Source organism: Euprymna scolopes, chromosome 3 (assembly GCF_053919585.1).
Source record: "Euprymna scolopes isolate OS-2025 chromosome 3, ASM5391958v1, whole genome shotgun sequence".
NCBI classification, from domain to species: domain Eukaryota; kingdom Metazoa; phylum Mollusca; class Cephalopoda; order Sepiida; family Sepiolidae; genus Euprymna; species Euprymna scolopes.
The window spans coordinates 19,801,496-19,822,382 of record NC_136484.1 but is presented as its reverse complement, the minus strand read 5'-3'; the positions used below and the strand labels follow the sequence as shown (position 1 = coordinate 19,822,382).

At 31.3% G+C, this 20,887-nt stretch overlaps 1 protein-coding gene across 18 annotated transcripts in view; it reads left to right on the top strand.

Moving 5' to 3' along the window:
* The window catches only part of LOC145253353 (uncharacterized), a 692,561-nt gene that overhangs the window by 538,411 nt on the left and 133,263 nt on the right, over positions 1-20,887 (top strand). The window contains exon 1 of one of the 18 annotated variants that reach the window (XM_080112933.1): positions 7,388-7,551. The exons of the other annotated variants lie outside the window; for them this stretch is intronic. The gene's annotated coding sequence lies outside the window, so the exon portion shown is untranslated. Of the gene's footprint in view, positions 1-7,387; positions 7,552-20,887 lie in introns of those variants that run through there. 18 annotated transcript variants of the gene reach the window in all.

Here is a 20,887-nt window from a genome sequence, read left to right as displayed (position 1 = left end):
TTCTTTATGCCCACATTTTTTAAAGATGCCTTGAGCCTTTTTTTTTTTTACAATTTTTTTTTCTTTATGCCCACATTTTTTAAAGATGCCTTGAGTTTTTTTTTTTTTACAATTTTTTTTCTTTATGCCCACATTTTTTAAAGATGCCTTGAGTTTTTTTTTTTACAATTTTTTTTCTTTATGCCCACATTTTTTAAAGATGCCTTGAGTCTTTTTTTTTTTTACAATTTTTTTTTCTTTATGCCCACATTTTTTAAAGATGCCTTGAGTTTTTTTTTTTTTACAATTTTTTTTTCTTTATGCCCACATTTTTTAAAGATGCCTTGAGCCTTTTTTTTTTTTACAATTTTTTTTTCTTTATGCCCACATTTTTTAAAGATGCCTTGAGCCTTTTTTTTTTTTACAATTTTTTTTTCTTTATGCCCACATTTTTTAAAGATGCCTTGAGCCTTTTTTTTTTTTTACAATTTTTTTTTCTTTATGCCCACATTTTTTAAAGATGCCTTGAGTTTTTTTTTTTACAATTTTTTTTCTTTATGCCCACATTTTTTAAAGATGCCTTGAGCCTTTTTTTTTTTTTACAATTTTTTTTTCTTTATGCCCACATTTTTTAAGATGCCTTAAGCCTTTTTTTTTTACAATTTTTTTTCTTTATGCCCACATTTTTTAAGATGCCTTAAGCCTTTTTTTTTTACAATTTTTTTTCTTTATGCCCACATTTTTTAAGATGCCTTAAGCCTTTTTTTTTTACAATTTTTTTTTCTTTATGCCCACATTTTTTAAAGATGCCTTGAGTTTTTTTTTTTTTTACAATTTTTTTTTCTTTATGCCCACATTTTTTAAAGATGCCTTGAGCCTTTTTTTTTTTTACAATTTTTTTTTCTTTATGCCCACATTTTTTAAAGATGCCTTGAGTTTTTTTTTTTACAATTTTTTTTCTTTATGCCCACATTTTTTAAAGATGCCTTGAGCCTTTTTTTTTTTTTACAATTTTTTTTTCTTTATGCCCACATTTTTTAAAGATGCCTTGAGCCTTTTTTTTTTTTACAATTTTTTTTTCTTTATGCCCACATTTTTTAAAGATGCCTTGAGCCTTTTTTTTTTTTACAATTTTTTTTTCTTTATGCCCACATTTTTTAAAGATGCCTTGAGCCTTTTTTTTTTTTTACAATTTTTTTTTCTTTATGCCCACATTTTTTAAAGATGCCTTGAGCCTTTTTTTTTTTTACAATTTTTTTTTCTTTATGCCCACATTTTTTAAAGATGCCTTGAGCCTTTTTTTTTTTTACAATTTTTTTTTCTTTATGCCCACATTTTTTAAAGATGCCTTGAGTTTTTTTTTTTTTACAATTTTTTTTTCTTTATGCCCACATTTTTTAAAGATGCCTTGAGCCTTTTTTTTTTTTTACAATTTGTTTTTCTTTATGCCCACATTTTTTAAAGATGCCTTGAGTTTTTTTTTTTTACAATTTTTTTTTCTTTATGCCCACATTTTTTAAAGATGCCTTGAGTTTTTTTTTTTTTACAATTTTTTTTTCTTTATGCCCACATTTTTTAAAGATGCCTTGAGCCTTTTTTTTTTTTACAATTTTTTTTTCTTTATGCCCACATTTTTTAAAGATGCCTTGAGTTTTTTTTTTTACAATTTTTTTTCTTTATGCCCACATTTTTTAAAGATGCCTTGAGCCTTTTTTTTTTTTTTACAATTTTTTTTTCTTTATGCCCACATTTTTTAAAGATGCCTTGAGTTTTTTTTTTTTACAATTTTTTTTCTTTATGCCCACATTTTTTAAAGATGCCTTGAGCCTTTTTTTTTTTTTACAATTTTTTTTTCTTTATGCCCACATTTTTTAAGATGCCTTAAGCCTTTTTTTTTTACAATTTTTTTTCTTTATGCCCACATTTTTTAAGATGCCTTAAGCCTTTTTTTTTTACAATTTTTTTTCTTTATGCCCACATTTTTTAAGATGCCTTAAGCCTTTTTTTTTTACAATTTTTTTTTCTTTATGCCCACATTTTTTAAAGATGCCTTGAGTTTTTTTTTTTTTTACAATTTTTTTTTCTTTATGCCCACATTTTTTAAGATGCCTTAAGCCTTTTTTTTTTACAATTTTTTTTTCTTTATGCCCACATTTTTTAAAGATGCCTTGAGTTTTTTTTTTTTACAATTTTTTTTTCTTTATGCCCACATTTTTTAAGATGCCTTAAGCCTTTTTTTTTTACAATTTTTTTTCTTTATGCCCACATTTTTTAAAGATGCCTTGAGTTTTTTTTTTTTTACAATTTTTTTTTCTTTATGCCCACATTTTTTAAAGATGCCTTGAGCCTTTTTTTTTTTACAATTTTTTTTTCTTTATGCCCACATTTTTTAAGATGCCTTGAGCCTTTTTTTTTTTACAATTTTTTTTCTTTATGCCCACATTTTTTAAAGATGCCTTGAGTTTTTTTTTTTTTACAATTTTTTTTTCTTTATGCCCACATTTTTTAAAGATGCCTTGAGCCTTTTTTTTTTTACAATTTTTTTTCTTTATGCCCACATTTTTTAAAGATGCCTTGAGTTTTTTTTTTTTTACATTTTTTTTTCTTTATGCCCACATTTTTTAAAGATGCCTTGAGCCTTTTTTTTTACAATTTTTTTTCTTTATGCCCACATTTTTTAAAGATGCCTTGAGTTTTTTTTTTTTTACAATTTTTTTTTCTTTATGCCCACATTTTTTAAAGATGCCTTGAGCCTTTTTTTTTTTTACATTTTTTTTTTTTTATGCCCACATTTTTTAAAGATGCCTTGAGCTTTTTTTTACAATTTTTTCTTTATGCTTATTTTTTTAAAGATGTGTTATGCTTCAGTTTTAAATAACATTTTCATCACAAAATGCAGATGCAATGGATGCATCTTACTTTAGCATCTCTATAAAAAGTTCCATTGGTTGGTCAGTCTGTCATGCTTTGTAATCACATTGTGTCTATAATGTTTAACATTATTACATTATTATATATTACAACAATTCTAACAAAAAATGTTTTATATACCTAATATTCTTCAGAATCTTTGAGATGAGGATTGATCATTCATTGCCATAACTAGGTAGAATTCATGATTTGTAATTGCATTCTAAGTATGACCTTACTGAGAATTGAACTTTCAACTTTTAAAAGACAGTTACTTTAAACTGATTATTACTTAACACTTTTATAAAAAGTAAGTTAAATATGCTCAGTAGTAGGGAAGATGTCTATTTATTTGTGTGTGTTTGTATGTCTGTTAAAAAATTTTGTCATACGCATCATACAGGCATCAACTCAGTATCGTTAGAAAGAGCAATCTCTTGGGCGAATATGCAAAAATTGGAAAATGATTTTGTGTAGAAATTGCATTTCATATATGTCGGCTAAAATCGTATCTTTCTAAACGATTTCAACAATTGTGCATGCGTCAAATATTGTTCTCTGAATTCGTTTAAATACAAGAATTTCCAACCTGAGTCGTAATCAGCGCTCTGGCCCAGTGAATTTTAGGAGGTTTCCTCAGTTTTGAGATTTGTGCACGCTTACCGGTGGTCGGGTTTTTTTTTTCTTTTTGCATTTAAACAGGGTTGTTTTGTAATTTCCATATTTCAATTTTTTTTTATCAGCGGTTTAAATCAACTGAGGGTTAAATTTTTATTTAAAAGCAACAAAATTCCAATCCAATTACGATTCTCTAATGAAAACAAACTAAAAAAAAAAAAAAAAAACCCCATTTCTTTCATGTTTTTAAGCTGACGAATTGCAGAGTGAAATGTTTTGACGATTTTTAAAGAAGCTCAGTTTATAACATTAACCACGTATGTGCTAATCGTTGATATTTTCTTTCGTTTTAAATAACTATAATTTGCGATGTCATAGCAACTGTGTAATAGTGGCCACATTGGTAAAAGGGTTTGGTTAGTAACTTCCGTTATGAAAGTTCACATTCGGCATGTGTCATTTTTTTTTTTTATTTAATGAAATCAAAGTAGAATAATTAGTGGTAGTGATCGTATCCAACAAGTATATATATATATATATATATAACAACTTTTCTTCATTGAACTCAGCAAAAGACTTCACTACACTGTGGAATTACCATTTTCGGTTTGTTTTTCATTTTTAATCATTTATATAAACATTTTACACATGTTTTGCATTTTAAGACCACTGTCATATAATGCAGTTTCATACAACGCTAAAACCAGTAAATTTGTTGCTTTGTTATAAATTTGCTAACATATTTCTTTCCTCTGAAGAGAAGAATTTTGTATTCTTTGAAACTCCATAGAATAAGGATTTATTATCTTTGTTTGAGGTATTGTGTCGAAAAATAAATTTTCCAAGTAAATTTTAATTTACAGTTTTCATTTATGCTTGTGTCAAACTCTTCTATTATATATATATATATATATATATATATATATATATATATATATATATATATATATTAATTTACCTGTTTGATCCTTATTAATGATCCATGGTAATGAAGGGTGGACCTGAAAACACGTGTCCATGGATAAAATTTCATACACGTAAAAATATTTTTAAATTATTTAAAAAATTAAAATATTTAAAAAAATAAAAATAATAAATATATATATATATTTTTTTTTTAAACTAATACTGTAAAATCATGTCTGGAGTTAATATGAAACCGTTAAATGAAAACATCAAAGATATCTGGAACTATAGAATGATATTCCTTTTGGTCTTCTGATATGCATAAGTATTTGAGCTTTAAACACCATTTAATTTTGTAAATTATTAGTTTTTATAAAAAAAATAAAATAAGTTTTTTTTTTTTTGTTTTTTTTAGAAAACGTGTTGATTATAATCTGATTTGAAACTAATCGTAGCTCTTTAAAATGATTCCTTCTTTGAATATGTTTTTGATTTTCATGTTAATTTCATTTGTTCTGCCATTCTTTACTATTGAAAAAAAAAATGTTGGATCAGGTCGTGATGCAATTTTGTTCTTTAACTGATTGCCAATAAATCCACTGAAAACTTTCTGAATTGGAATTGACAAGGTCTGTATGTTGAAGAAAATCAGCAAAGTTGACTAAATTTGACTCTCATTTAATATATTTTTTTTTTCATTAAATGTTGATTTTTATTGCGTGCTGCATTTCCTTTTTATGGAGTTAGCTGCAGATTGTATGATATTATTATTCATTCTTTTTGCCGACCGTTGTCCTCCTAGTTGTTGTTGCACCATGTTTCGACCAACTTATATCCTCGAGCTTTCTTCAGTTGGTTAACTGCGATAGGATAGGAACGCTGAGTCTCTCAACAGCATCGCCAATAATTACTGCTTTCCATAGTTCTTGTTGTCTCACCACGTTTTGGGCCAACTAATCCTCTGGCCTGCTTTGGGTAGGATTGAAACCGCTATCTTCAGACAATGCTCACCTGGAACCGTAGAGATTCAATGCCTCATCCACTGTGCTACTGGTTCCAGGTGAGCATTGTCTGAAGATAGCGGTTTCAATCCTATGCTCAGCATTACTATCCAGTCGCGGTTAATTACCTGAAGAAGGCCAGAGGATGAGTTGGCCGAAACATGGTGAAACAACAACAACAACAACAACTATGAAGATGAGGATAACAGTCTGCAAAAAGAATGAATACACAAATTATGAAGCCTCATCTTAAAGGAGCCCCCCCCCCCCACAAATATATATATATATATATATATATATATATATATATATATATTGTAACCTTTTTGATCAAAATATATACTTGTGGGGGTCTTTTTTATTAAATTATAAGTCGCTGCTTATCAAGGCCAAAACCAATTTGAGGATAAGGGTAAATACAATAAATGGATTTTAAGTTTATTCAAAAATGTTATGAATGAATTCAAAATGATTAATGGAATGAACAAAATTTGATATGAGGACGGTTAATGACAAGTATTTGTTGACATTGAATTTGTATATGGGAAGCAGTCACATACGGGAAGTAGTCTCATAGTAACGTGTTCTAAGTACCACTTCTATCTCTAAAAGGATAGCTTGAATAGTAATATCTTAGGAATATCTATTCTTTCTATAGGATTGAAGAATATTAACTATAAAGTTGAGTTTTTTTTTTTCTTGTTCTGACATTGATAGTAAAAGCCTACCTTTTCTATTTAAAGATTATTAAAATGAACGTCTTAATATACTCAGTCATGGATGTGCGAGCGACTACATGAAGGTTAACTAATTTTCCTATTCCTTTTATAAATAAACGTTCATTAATTCATTTTTTAATATTTTCTTATTAGATGATTGATTTCATTTAACTACAATGCTAAATTCTATTTATGTATAGTTTCTACATTCTGCATAATTGCATAGAATTTAAAATAAAAACGTTCTAGCATATGGAAATAGTTCTGTCTGTCTATCTTATATATATATATATATATATATATATATATATATATATATATATAAAGTGACTTTGTGTGTGTGTGTGTGTGTGTGTGTGAAAAGTCTCTACCGAACTCCTCTTTAAATATTTGGTCTACAAAGTTGGAATTTGATATATAAGGTATTTGAACCTGTGGCACACTTTCGATTTGGTTTTTAACCAGCAAAAATTGCTGCTAAGAGATCAAAATTGGGGGGAAAAAAAGTTGACCTTGGCGGGAGAAGTCGGCTAAACCTGTTTGCATGCATGCACAAATCTACATTCATAGGTTAAACAACGCTATTTTTTAAAACTATTTTTATGTGTAGGGGTGTGGCTCAGAGGATAAGAAATAAAGCTAGAGAGTTATATTTTGGGTTCAATTGTAGCCGATGGCACCCAAGACCTCTTTTTTTTTTTTTTTTTTTTGAAGACACTACTATATATTGGGTACAATATAATAATCAATAGAGATTTGACTCTATAGTAGTAAATACGAAATCTGCATGAATTAAAATAGCATGTAACTGTATTTTATAACCGTGCAACACCGGGCGACCTGCTAATAAGAGGATAAAACCCAAAACAGACAGGAACTACACCTTTATTATAATGATTGCTTTTAGCATAAAATGAATTTTAGCAGTCCTTAAGTTAATACCTTTTTTGAAAGAATGTTGACCTTGTATTATCCAAGATATTTTGAAAACGATTTGTAATGGGTAAAATTCTGCACCAAGTGATCCATTATTCAGATATGATTTTGTAATAAAAATGGAAAGTGAATACTTGTAATATTTTGTTATTTCCTTTTGTCCGGAAATTGTTAAGATGGAGGACTTCCCTTTATGTGTCCCTCCAGCTATGCCATCCTGAAGATGTGTAGGTGGTTTCCCCACATCTTTTTTTTTCTCTCCTTCTCCTTTATACTCCACCACCCACCAGCACTTGACACTCTCCACAACCATCCCTGTTTTCTTCTCACGCAACTTGTTTTCACAGTTGTATGTGTGAAGGCATTAAACAGGTTTCAGCATGCTTGTTACGCAGCGTTTGCTCCTTGCTTGGATTTACGTTTAATTCGGATCAAAATTTTGGATACTTAGCCGTTTCTTAGGGGGGCTGATGAAAAACTAGGTGAGTCGCTATGTTTCAAAGAACATTATTTTATTTATTTATTTTACTGCGAACAACCATTAAACTTTTCTTGTCATTTTCGTTCAGTGAGAAACCGGGTCTGTATTTATTTATTTTTTTTATCTATAGTTTTTTTTGTTGTTGTTATTTTCACAACTGTTCTAAATATTTTTCTTTATATTGTTAAAATATTACATATCGTGTCGTTAAATTTTCAAGCATATTTCGTTCAATAAGATTGGCAGTTTATTGCTTATTCTTTCCAAACTTTAACAAATTTAACTAAGTTTTGTGACTTACAGTCGAAGATAAATAACATTGTTAGACACATGGCTGGAACCTTTGTTTAAGTCTTCAAGATTATATATATGGAGGAGCTGTTTTGCATGAAAAATAAGTATTTGGATCTTGGAATGTAATTATACTTTTATTCTTTTATACATGCTCTGTTATTATATTTAACGTAAATTGAGCTTCTAAACAAAAAGGATTGGTATACACAAAGAGTGAAATATAATTGAAAAAACATATTTTACGAAAACAACATATATATAAAAGTGATAAAAGTAAAAATAATACTTATGCAATAACCTATTAAGATAAAGAAAGCTCTCTGTTTTTCTTATTGATTGGATGCGTTTATAAAGTTTATTTAACTGTGAACTGTCATCTGTTATTTATTGTATGTATAGGAGTTGAAGTTTGGCAACAGATTCAAGCTGAATGGAAATCCCAATTTAATATCTAATTATATTGATCATATGGAGCAGTAAATATACATCAAACAACATATATCCGATTTTCAATGTATATAAAATGCAAAACAAATATTTATGAATAAAAGATGATAAAACAACAAATATCAGGCAATAATTTTCTACTTTAAAACGTAAAAGAAGCCAGTGAGGCTGAAATACAATTATTGTTTGGTTAAGTTATCATATATGAGAACAAAAAAAAAAAACCCATCAAAATCGGAACAAAACCGAATTAAGACAGAGCTATATAAATAAAAATATACAGCATAATCACGCTGACACTCCGGTTCCCGTCAGATCACTAAAGTTAAACAACATTGAGCCTAGTCATTACTAAAATGGGTGACCAATTAGGGAATTCCAGGCACTGTATGTAGGGGGACGTCCACACCTCCCTACAAGAGTTGTAAAAATCTAACGTCGTCATCTCCCCTAACGGAGATATACATGCAACTGGCGACCGCTTGTGAATTTCATACTCCAGTGGAACTTCTTTTGGAGGAAGCTGGTTAAACCCAAATACGGTTGGTGCCGTTTCACACACACACATAAATGATAAATATACTTATCTCAACGCGTTATAATAGTTTGATCGGTAATACTGTGAAACTGCAATAAAATGTTGAGATAAATATACATTATATATATATATATATATATATTTGGTAAAACTGGTAATTAGAAGAAGAGTGCTCAATACTATTGCAGAGCAAATATGTGTTTTATTTTTTTATTACCGTTTTATCTGTTTGGTTACATATGTTTCGGATGGTGGACCATGTTTACGATCTAACAGCCTCGTCAGACCTTACAGAAACAGGTTTCTGTAAGGTCTGACGAGGCTGTTAGATCGTAAACACGGTCCAACATCCGAAACATATGTAACCAAACAAATAAAACGGTAATAAAAAAATAAACATAAGAGATAAACATAAGGAAATTGACATCTCATAACAGTTGCGTTTTTATTACCTTCTCTAGAGTTCAATATTTTTTTCTCAACTTAAAAAATAAGAAAGAAAACATTCATAATTGTGTATTTATTGTGCAAGCTTTCGACATACAGAAGTCATCTTCAGAGTGTAGAAGTTGTTTTATGTGCAAACCTGTACAAAATATGGAAATAATTTTATTTTAATATCAAATATGGGTGCCAATTAACATGAAAATAATGTCTACTTACGTCATTGGTTGAAGTAATAACATTTTTATTACTTAAGCATTTTTAAAAAAAATAATTATTTACTTTTCGTTATATACACATGGAAATAATGATCTGATGACTGATATAAACAGATTCAAACGTCAGTTTGACAAATCAATACTGTTCTTTCGTTTATTAGGGTTTTAAGAAAATTTAAAATGAATCAACATCATTTAAATATGATACAATTTCTTCCATTTCCAGGAGGGGAATCGGTGGCTCAATTGGTTAGGCATCAAACACCAGTTATTGATGTCCACATTCGAATCTCACTATCCAGTCACACTAATGAGATGATAAAAGTTATATTAGTAATGGGATGATTTCAATATTTTTCTTGATTCCGTACTAAATTCATGATTCTGATTCTTCATAAATCTCTAAATATTTAACTATAAAATAGTTATTTTGTCAAGATTGCTAAAAAAAAAAATACCCCAAAAAACACCTGTTAAATATGCATATATTTTCTCAAATGTAAAAGCACGCTTGTGAGAGGGTGATCTATGGATTTTAGCTTTACTGGAAATTTAAATCCATAAATATTTATTTTATTATTACTACCAGCAGTGGAAGATTTTATTTTAAACAAAATCAAATTAAAAAAAATATAATTAAAGGAATCGTTCTTGGCATTGGAAAATAAGCACAAATTTTTCCGATTCCAATGCCTCAAAATGTTTCAATTTTTCTGATTCCAATTAATCGTCTCAAGACTAATATATATCAGTGGGCTGGCAAGGCCACAGGGGAGATAGCCGAAGCAGCAAAATTAAAGCAGGCCTGCGGGACACTATATATATATATATATATATATATATATATATATATATATATATATATATATACAAATCTAGGCAAATTTGGGCATAGTTTATTGGTTTGAAAATATAGTTTCATATTTACCAATTGTCATAAAATTTTAACCATAGAATAGTATTATAATCTTCAAAAAGCCTGCAAATTTTCATGTAGTTTTGTTCCATAGAACCAAAGATATGAGCTTTTCAATATTCAATTTGGCTACCTGTATATATGCATCCATATATCTATGTACTCTTATGTTTTTTGTTTATATTGATATTCATATTAAAAGTGGGTATACATTTGGTTTTCATACATAAAATAAATTACAGTGTATAAGGATTATTTGATATTGGGGATATTCCTAATCATACCCTTTTTCCAAGAGATGAAAAATATAACATATGAGCTATCATTTGAAACCATAGCAAGTTTTAGTCTCCCTTCCAACAAAGCCAGAGGGTTTTTTTGGGGAAAAATATATATATATATATATATATATATATATATAAATAAAAGTAACATTGTATGTTTGCGAAACATCTCTATCAAACTGCTTTCTGAATAGTTTAAACTTAATATGCAGGATGTTTGGACCTTGGGGACACTTTCATTGTGGTTTTTAGCCTGGAAAAATAGCTCCAATTAGTCAAAATTGAAAAAAAAAAAAAATCAGTTGATCTTGGCATGAGTAAATAAACTTCCGAGCATACATACATATATTTTTAGCTTTAAGTTGCTTAATTTTTAGGGCTTTTTAATTTTTGCGATAGCTCAGACGGTAACAATTCATTTGCTAAATAACGACTATGGCTGGAGTGCTTTTCTGAATATTTTGGTTTCAATTCCAGCTGATGGCACCAAAATATTTGGGTTTTTTTTTTATAGTTTTGAAATCATTACTATATATATTTGGTACAATATTTCAAAGAATTTTGACCATAATAATAAATACAAAATCTGCATAAATTTAAACATATTTTACAACTGGGCAACGGTGTGTGTGTGTGTGTGTGTGTGTGTGTGTACATATATATAATATCCCAAATATTTAAAGTATGATAGAACTTTCTAATTGAATATGCTAATACAAAGAATAAGGAAATATTATTTTCTGTTTCTTTTTCATTTTTACTGTTTTATATTTTACGAAAATTGTGTTACACTATTTTATGTTTTGCATTTAAAAGTACACGTGTTCTCAAAAAGACTGACTATTCAAGAAAACTTTCATTTTAGAATTAAAAAAAAACTCTTCGTTTCACTTGAATAGCTTTAAGAATTCGAATTGTTGAAACACTTTTTTTTCTTTCTATAAATCAGGCTTTTAACTTGAAATTCAATTTCTGAATCGATGATTTGTTTTTTTTTTGTTTTTTTTTTTTCAGTGATTTCATCAAATCGTTTAACGTGTTTGTGGAATTGATTTCTCTCTCTCTTTCTCTCTCTCAAAGATGGCATGAAAAACAATACAATTCTTCCTGAGTTGAAAGCTTTGAAAAATATTTCTACTTTGAGAATATTACATTCATGATTTAGTTTAAAATGGTAAAGAAACCGGTTTGAACTTAATCCATGCTAACGACCTTTTAATTTCTTTTCTCTAAAAATGATACGCGAAGAATTGTGTTAGTTAATTGAATAGATATTTAATTAAATAAACATCCAGCATATAATTTTAAAGGAACAATTTCAATGTAGATAAAAGAAGATTAGTTTATAAATGAACACACATTTATTTTCAAGCAGATCCATACAATATGTTTGAATCAACACGAATTGCATCAGAGAAAATGTACAGAAGACTCCTCGTCTCCGACTAGAGGATTTTTAAGCAGAACATTTTATATAATATACTAGCGTTGCCCAGTCGTAAGATATGCCGAAATATGATATTTTAATCTATGCATATTACGTATTTATTAGAGACAATTCTCTATCCATTATTATATTAAACCTAATATATAGTAGTAAGATCAAAACATATATATATATATATATATATATATATATATATATGTGACTGAGATGCCATCAGCTAGAATCACAATCAAAACATACATCTCTCTACCCTTAGCCTCTGAGGCACGCTCATATAAATTCACCTGTCATCCCTTTTTTAAAAGATAGAATCGCCCAATTGTCAAAGACAAGATGCAAGCAAGCATGGTCCACAGAGTTTTATAGTTAGTTAAAAAAGAGTAAAGTTACATTGGAACTTTATTACACTATTAAGTCAATAAGGATTATGAAAAGGGGTATAAGGGAAAACCTCTTTTTAGGCAATGATATTTCAAAGCTAAATGCTTCTCGTCAAATGAAGAGAAAAAAGTAGCATTATAGAAATGTACAGGTAAACGTATAACAACACCCCAAAGAAACGGAAATTTGGGGATTATTTATTAATTGATGTTTAATAACTATAGCTAAAATTTCAAAGATTTTCACCTTTTTTTTTTTTACCCATTTTGCATAAAAGTAAATTAAAATAATTATACCACACACTATAACGTTTTATGCATAGCAACTGTTCCAAAATTCATAATGATTGATTATTTTAGGGGTTAACCCTATACAAATATATTAACATATACACATACCTAACTTTATTTTAATATATGTGTGCAGATATATATATATATATAATGTCTGCACACATTTATTTTTTAACATAATAGATGCATACAACATCTGGTTTGAATCGATGCAAATTACATCCCCCTCCCCTTTATCCGACAATTTCTGATATAATTTACATTGATTCCAGTTTTAGATTATATATACATGTTTAAATATGTGTGTGTGCTAGTGGATAGTTTTCTATGACCAGACTGAACTAAACCTAATTCAGACAAAACTGCCTGGCTCCTTGTAAATCAGAATTAAAATTTTCCAAGGATTTCTCAGCCATTATGGAATGATTCGAAAAACAAGCCCTTTATTTATATCATGTACCTCCCACAGCAACAAGATGTAACACAAGGTCAGTTTAATAGAAGAGTATAAAAATACTTATTTCCAGAAAGAGGCGCTTCAAACGATATGCAATACATTTTCTTAAATACTTCCGGTGTATTGATATAGATAATTAAATAAAATTGTCACTTGTTTCTGTAGTTCATATTTAGTTATTTTTTGTTTTTGTTTTTTTGGTCTCCATCCAAATTAGTTTGAAATAGTTTCTAATTAATAAGCCAATCACGTGATTTCCTTTTAATGAAATCTGATTATTAAAATTTGATCCCAAATTGCATTCTTCCAAATACTTTTTGATTTTTCTTTTTGAATTTGTATTTAAATTTTCTTATTTGTTCCAATATATATAAATTTATCCGTTTTTATTTAAAAAAAAAACTTCAGTTTCCCAATTTGATAAACTATCAACATCTATTTATAATATCTTCTGGTAGTTACCATAATAAAAAATCTAATTGTAAATAATCTTTTAAAAAAGGTATATTTACAATACAAAACTTTTCAGGTATATTAAAGAATGGTAGAGAATTCTTGACTTGCATTTTATCAACATTTCTATATTAAAACCTACCATATCAAACATTTCTATATTATTATTTTTTTATTTTTTTTTTTACAAGGTGGTCACCACTTATCAAGGCCCGGAAGCGACTCAGGGATAAGGGTTATTGTATGTACAGTACGTTAGTGTGCAGCTTTAATAAAGTGTCTACTTAAGGGGGGGCGTTTCATCAGGAATTTGTTTATGTTGGACTTGAAGACATCCAGGTTGAAGTCAAGTGGGAAGCAGGCAGACAGAACAGAGTTCCACTGGCGTGCTGTTCTAAGAAAGAAGCTGTGTTCATGGAATCTACGTTTTGATTTAGGCACAGATAGAGAGTGGGGAAAATTTTTGACAGTGGCTTCAGCTAGACGAGTGTTTTTCGTGAAAGATTGGTGAGGGAGGACCAGAGATTGGAGCTCAAACGAGCACCTGCCATGGAAATAACGATAAAACAAAGATAGGCTCACAACGTCTCTTCTGTGGGAGAGAAGTTGCAGGGTAGAGAAAAGGGCATCCCCCACTAAGCCACAAAGTCTATTTTGTACTCGACACTGTCAAGGCAGGATAGGCTGTTTTTAGCAGCTCCTGCCCAGATATGGTAACAGTATTCCATCCTTGGATGCACTTGGCTTTTATATAGATAGAGAATTCAAAAGGATCCCACCATCTTTCCAGCGACCTTAGCAACAGACTTGATGTATGTGTTCCATTTCAGATCAAGAGTAAAGGTCAAGCCCAGAAGCTTATCAAAACATGGAGCTTCTCCTAGATGAGAGCCATCTGTTTCAATTGATGCCAGATGAGGATTAGAGCGTTGATGATGTAAAGATAGGAGTTTGGTTTTAGATGCATTAAAGGTAACCAGCCACGTCTTCCCCCACTGAACCACGCGCTCGAGATCAGAGGAGAGAGAATCAGAGAGAACTTTGTCATTTACAGCCTTTGATGTGTTGCTGTAGATGGTCGTTTCATCAGCATAGATGTCAACGAATGATTTAAGTATGTGTTTAGGGAGATCATTGATGTAGATCAGGAAGAGAGTTGGGCCCAGGATGGACCCCTGAGGGACTCCAGCATTAATACTGCAGGCCTCTGATTTTTGTCCATCGACCACTACTCTTATTAGCCTATCAGAGAGAAATGATTTAATGATTGAGAAAACATTTCCAGTTATACCGTAGCTGGAAATCTTGTGAAGTAGGCCTTTATGCCATACCTTGTCGAAGGCCTTTGATATGTCAAGAGAAATTGCCCTAGAAAGGAAGCCTTTGTCAAGAGATTCACTAATCCTATGAGATATAACTGTTAGCACATCTGCGGTAGATCTTGCAGAATGGAAACCACATTGCGTGTCACCAAGAAGGTTATTTCTGGTGAGGTGGTTGACTATTTCTCTATTTAATATGGATTCCAGCAACTTACTCATGACACACAGGAAACTTATTGGTCTGTACTGAGAGGGAGATGACTTATCACCTGAATTCTTAAATACAGGGCATACTGATGAGGTTTTCCAGGGTGTTGGAAAGCACTTCTCCTTAAGGCAACACTTAAACAGTTTTGTAAGTATGGGAGCAAGTTCTGGTTGAAGCTTTTTTAACACTATAATTGGGATGCCGTCAGGGCCAGTTGCTTTACTAGAATCAAGGTTCTTGATTAGCTTGGCGACCCCATGCACAGACATTTATATGCTACCTAGCGTGTTCTGTGTTATAGGAGGAAATATGGGGAGTTGATGGTCATTGTCGCATAGGGTAGAATTAGCTGCAAAGTTCTTGCCAAATAGTTTGGCCTTGTCTGATGCTGACGAGATGACATCTGGTCCATTGATAATGGTTGCGATAGAATGCACACTTCTGTTCAGGATCCTATTTGTTATTTGCCAAAACTGGTGGGAACCAAGCCGCTGATCAGCTATTTTGGATTTAATGGACTGAGCATATAGCTCTCTTGCATTTTTATTACTCTTTTACAGTGGTTGCTGGTGTTCCTGAAAGCAGCTTTAGTCTCAGTGCATCTATTACGTTGGTAGCTATAGAAAAAGTGATTTCTGTGTGCGATGGCAGCAGCACATTCTGGGGAGAACCATGGCTGGCTGTTAGGCTTTTGTTGGAATTTTTTAGATGGTATGAATCTGTTTATACCTACAATTAACCATTCAGTCAGGTCTGATACTATAGAGGACACATCTTTTTAAACATGGAATGCAGAGGTAGATCAGATATGAATGTACGGAAGCTATCCCAGTCATCCATGGAGTATCGGTATACAGTATGGTGGAGGGGTATGTCTGGGGACTTATTACATTTCATTTTTATCTTAACCGATACGACGGAGTGGTCGGAGGATCCTAGAGGAGAATGATCGGAACATGAACATAGCTCAGGGGAAGTTGAGAGAAAAAGGTCTAGAAGGCTTGCATACTGACCTATTGTATCGGGCACATGGGTGGGCTCGCGAGCAATCTGAGTGAGGTCATAAGCTATGGCAAAATCATGACAGAACCTCCCCTCATCATCTGTCTTATTTGAGTGGGTCAGCCATTCCACGTTATGGACATTGAAGTCACCACAGATGTGAATGTTAATCGAGGGATGTGCAGACAAGATGTGGTCTATTTTCTCAGATATACTCTTAAAGATAGTAACTCCGCTGTTATGAGGCCGATAGAGAGCAAATATAAATGCAGTGGTGTAAGCAAGTGCAACCCGGAAGCACATATAAGGTAAATTAGGATCTTCTCTAGAGATATCCCTGCCACACGAGAAGCCATCTTTAATGTAGGCACATATTCCATGCCCATGGCGATCTTGGGGGTCAGATTCAGATGTTAAGTTAGAGTATCCGTTAATTATGAACTCATCTAGGGAAGTGGTCGATCCTATTCCAGTTTTGCTTAGAAAGAATATGTCCGGTTTCATCTCCTGTAATTGAGTTTCAACCTCTGGAAAGTTGGAACGTAGACCCCTGATGTTGAAGGAGACATGGTAGTTGGGGTCTACGTTGGGAGATGGGGTTCTAGGTTTTTTCAAGTTTTTTTTTTAATTTTTTTATTAAACCCTGCCATATCAAACATTTCTATATTAAAACCTACCATATAAAACATTTCTATATTAAAGCCTACCATATTAGAGGAAATATATGTAAAACTAATTTTGAACTAGAATTAAAATGTGAAAACCGAGTAGAGATTTTTTTAAAGGCTACATCGGATTGATTACATTTTTTCCTAATACAGTAGGGGGAGGTATGAACCCATACTATATTCTAGTCATGAGTTAAATAGCAATAGAAATCTGCCTGCAATGCATAGTTATCAATGTTCGCTTACAATAAATAGTTTACAATTATTATCATATTTTCCACCATGTAAACTAATGCATATCACACCTTATGAAATCTGGCCGTGAAGTACATCTGATGGTGAACCCCAAATTGGGGGCTTTGGGGAGTGAAGTCACCCTTTAGTTACCATTACACTCAGGTCCATTTTGATCCAGAGTAATAGTACCTGCAAGGGCTCCATTTATAGGTTAAATATGATTTATTCTGAGCATGACAGTAAACTATCTTAGACAACCTTGGGTACAGTGTTTATTGCTACCTCACCGGACAACACTAAGTTGATCTTTCCCATTTTGCGTGGTGGGAAAATATGGTACATATTTATACTGAAATTAAAGATAAAATTGTAAAATAATTGACAAATAGTTGGTATGTATTAAAATATATAAACTTAGCAATTTTCGATGAACATTAGATTTTATGGTACTTTATCAGATGAGAATTGAAACCTGGAAGAATAATTAATCAACAAAAAAAGATTCATCAGGGATAACAGAAACTTGAGTTAGAATAAACAAACTAAAAATAAAGATATATTTATTGAGTATATGTGTTTCGTGATTCTTTCGTATTCTTTTTGTATGAATCAGCAGACTATAACTTTGGATTGGTTGGATTCTGTTGTGGATATTAATTTCTCTGGTTCTTGTGTAAAACCAGATACAGAAGTAATTACACTAACGTTCATAGTGAAAGTGATGTTTCGAAACATACGGTTATCTACTTCACCATAGCCTCCTCCCATTTAACCAATGAAAATTCTGTTTCAAGCATGACAGACTAATAAAGGCGTTTATGTTTTAGACATATTCGAAATATAATTTCTTTCAATTTTCTTTACAATTTATTTCGTTTAATGTAAAAAAAAAAAAAAAACCGGAAATGTGATGAAGTAAACCTCCCGCTGAGTTGTTTTATTAAAGGGGGCCACTTGAAGTTTCCCAACGTCCATAGTGAAATTAGTGTTATAAAACTCATGAAAGTCGAACTTGGCATACTCAGGTTGTCAACCCACGTTCGTATCCACTTCAACAATGCCACCTCCCAGAGTCCTGTATAGAGATGTTTGGATGTTTTCGAAATAAGATTTCATTCAATCTACACATTTCATGTGGAAAATGCTATTCTAAACTAAAGCATGATGGGCTGACAGAGAAAGCCTCTCTTCAAGATGTGAAGACGCATTCATTAAAAGAAAAAGAAAAAAACTCTCCTTAAAGACAGAATCAACACTGACCTCAATAAGCACGAATGAAACTACTCTTGTACTCATTTGAAAACTTGTGTCCCACTTTTGACTGTTAGAGAAATTCGTATGAACGAATTGAATGTGCAATTCCTTTTACCAAAGGCGATCATCCTTAGTGTCGCTTGGTTTTACCTCAATAATGAAAGTTGATATCAGTTCAAATCAATTATCAATGCGTCCCTTGTACGTTTTCAACTCTGTTGATTACAGTTCACTTATTACGTTAACCATCATGTTTATTAATGAAATGTTGGTTTTAAAGGTTTCACTTACAAATACTGGAAACCTAAAACAGAGTTTCATAATTTAATATATTTAAATTTGATTGTTTATGAATGTAATGCATTTGTTTGAATCTATAGAATTACATGGAACGCAATAAGAGAGTGCATATGTGTGGATAGGCCATAATGATTGTGCATGTGTAGAATACAGTGTGTGTGTGTGTGTGTGTAATACAATGGTTGTGTGTTCTACTTCTCCTTGGTCAATTCTTCTCGTCCTTTACACACGAGAAGGATGGAATTGCAAGTTCAGGTCTTTAATATACGATCCCAATATGATCAGCAACATTTTATACAAGTCCACACCACAGTTTCTATATTAAATATTTTTCTATATTTTTGGAATTGGAGAAAAAAGTAAGTTTGCAAAATCAGGTATTTTTTTAAATAAATACAAAATCTCAACTTAGTCTTTATGCTAGACTCTGTGTGTGTGTGTGTGTGTGTGTGTGTGTGTGTGTGTGTGTGTGTGTGTGTGTACTAGCAGGTCACCTGGCGTTGCCCGGTCCTAAAATATTCTTAACCCTTTACTGCCAGAATTTTTTTTTATGCAATAAATAAATTTTTCAATCCTGCAACCCACACGTGACGGAAGTTTGCATGCAATTGACGCACCAACACAAACTCCTCATTCACTTGTTGAACCATGCATAGTTCTGTACTTTGAAGACCAGTTGGCCTGACAAGCCGTAAGAGTAAGATGTACTTCCTGTACAAGTGTTTTTGAAAAAGTAACTTGAAAGTACAATTTGGTGGTAAAGAGTTAAATACAATATTTTAATTTCTGCAGATTTCATATTTATTATTATAGAGCCAATTCTATTGATTATTATATTGTACCCAATATATAGTAATGATTTCAAAAGTAAAAAAAAAAAAAGAAATGACTTGGGTGCCTTCCATTCGCCCATGTATGGAGTATTGTTGTCACGTTTGAACTGGTGCATCTGCTACTAGTCTCTCGCTCTTGGACAGAGTTCAAAAGTGAGTCGCCAACCTGATAGGTCCTGAACTATCATCTAAGCCCCTGTCCCATCGACAAAATGTTACATCCCTCTGCCTTTTTTACAAGTATTTTAATGGTGGATGCCAAGTTCCAATATCTTTCAATTTTGACCCTTCAGCAGATAAAGAACAAATCGAATTTTTTCCACAAGTCCGAATCTCCTAGATATCAAGTTTCAAGTTTGTAGATGAAAAATTGACAAAGGAGTTTGGTAGAGACCGTTTCTCATCCAGACAAGATGACTTATATATAATCTGGTTAATTTATATCAATAATTTTGATAATATTACCTATTATTTACAGTCAATTATTCCAATCTTTTGCTTAATTACTTTTGACTGCAAGAGAGAGAGAGCAAATGTGAGAGTATTATACCTTGCTAAAAGGGACGGTTAGACAACATAGTCATATAGTAATAGACAAATATTTAGTAAGAGATGACTGAGTAGGAAAATAAACTGTAAATTCTATTTAATCAAAACAATTAAAATGGACTTTTTCAGCATAACTCAATCTCAAAACCAAAGAATATTTTAACATGTATTTTATGTTATTGAAATAAATAGGGAAATATAGGTTCATTAACTCAGCTTTAGCATAATATATAATGATGATTGCTTTTCCTTGACAAAAGTTTGCCATCTCTTCAGTTAACTACTATGCAGCTATGTGCACGTAAGTGTCTCTTTAACCCAGTTTTAGTTCAACATGAACATTCCCATATGCGACACAGAAACCTTTCATTCTGTAAAGGTGCTTGCATGTTAATTTTTTTTTTTTTTTTTTTTTTCAATTTTCTAATTTTGTTCAAGTTGGGGATGAGGCATCCTACTGGGTGCCAGATATTCACCAGCTATCTCATATATTCCACCTGAGATACCTTTTTAAGATTCTAACCATCCCTTTAAGTGCAATTGTTTGAATATCTCTTGCACTTTGTTCACTGGGTATATTTGCCAGAGTTTTTGAAATTCTTTTTTCATGAGTCCAGTTGCTCCAGTAACTACTGGAATAATGAAGATCTTCCTTTTCATGTCGTACGTTACACCTTGATATTTTGTTATCTTTTCCTTCTCAGTTCTATTCAACCCAACATCGTTAGGAACACCTAACTTCTACTAAGGTTGCTTCTTTCTCCTTCTTGTCTTATATGTCACATTTTAATA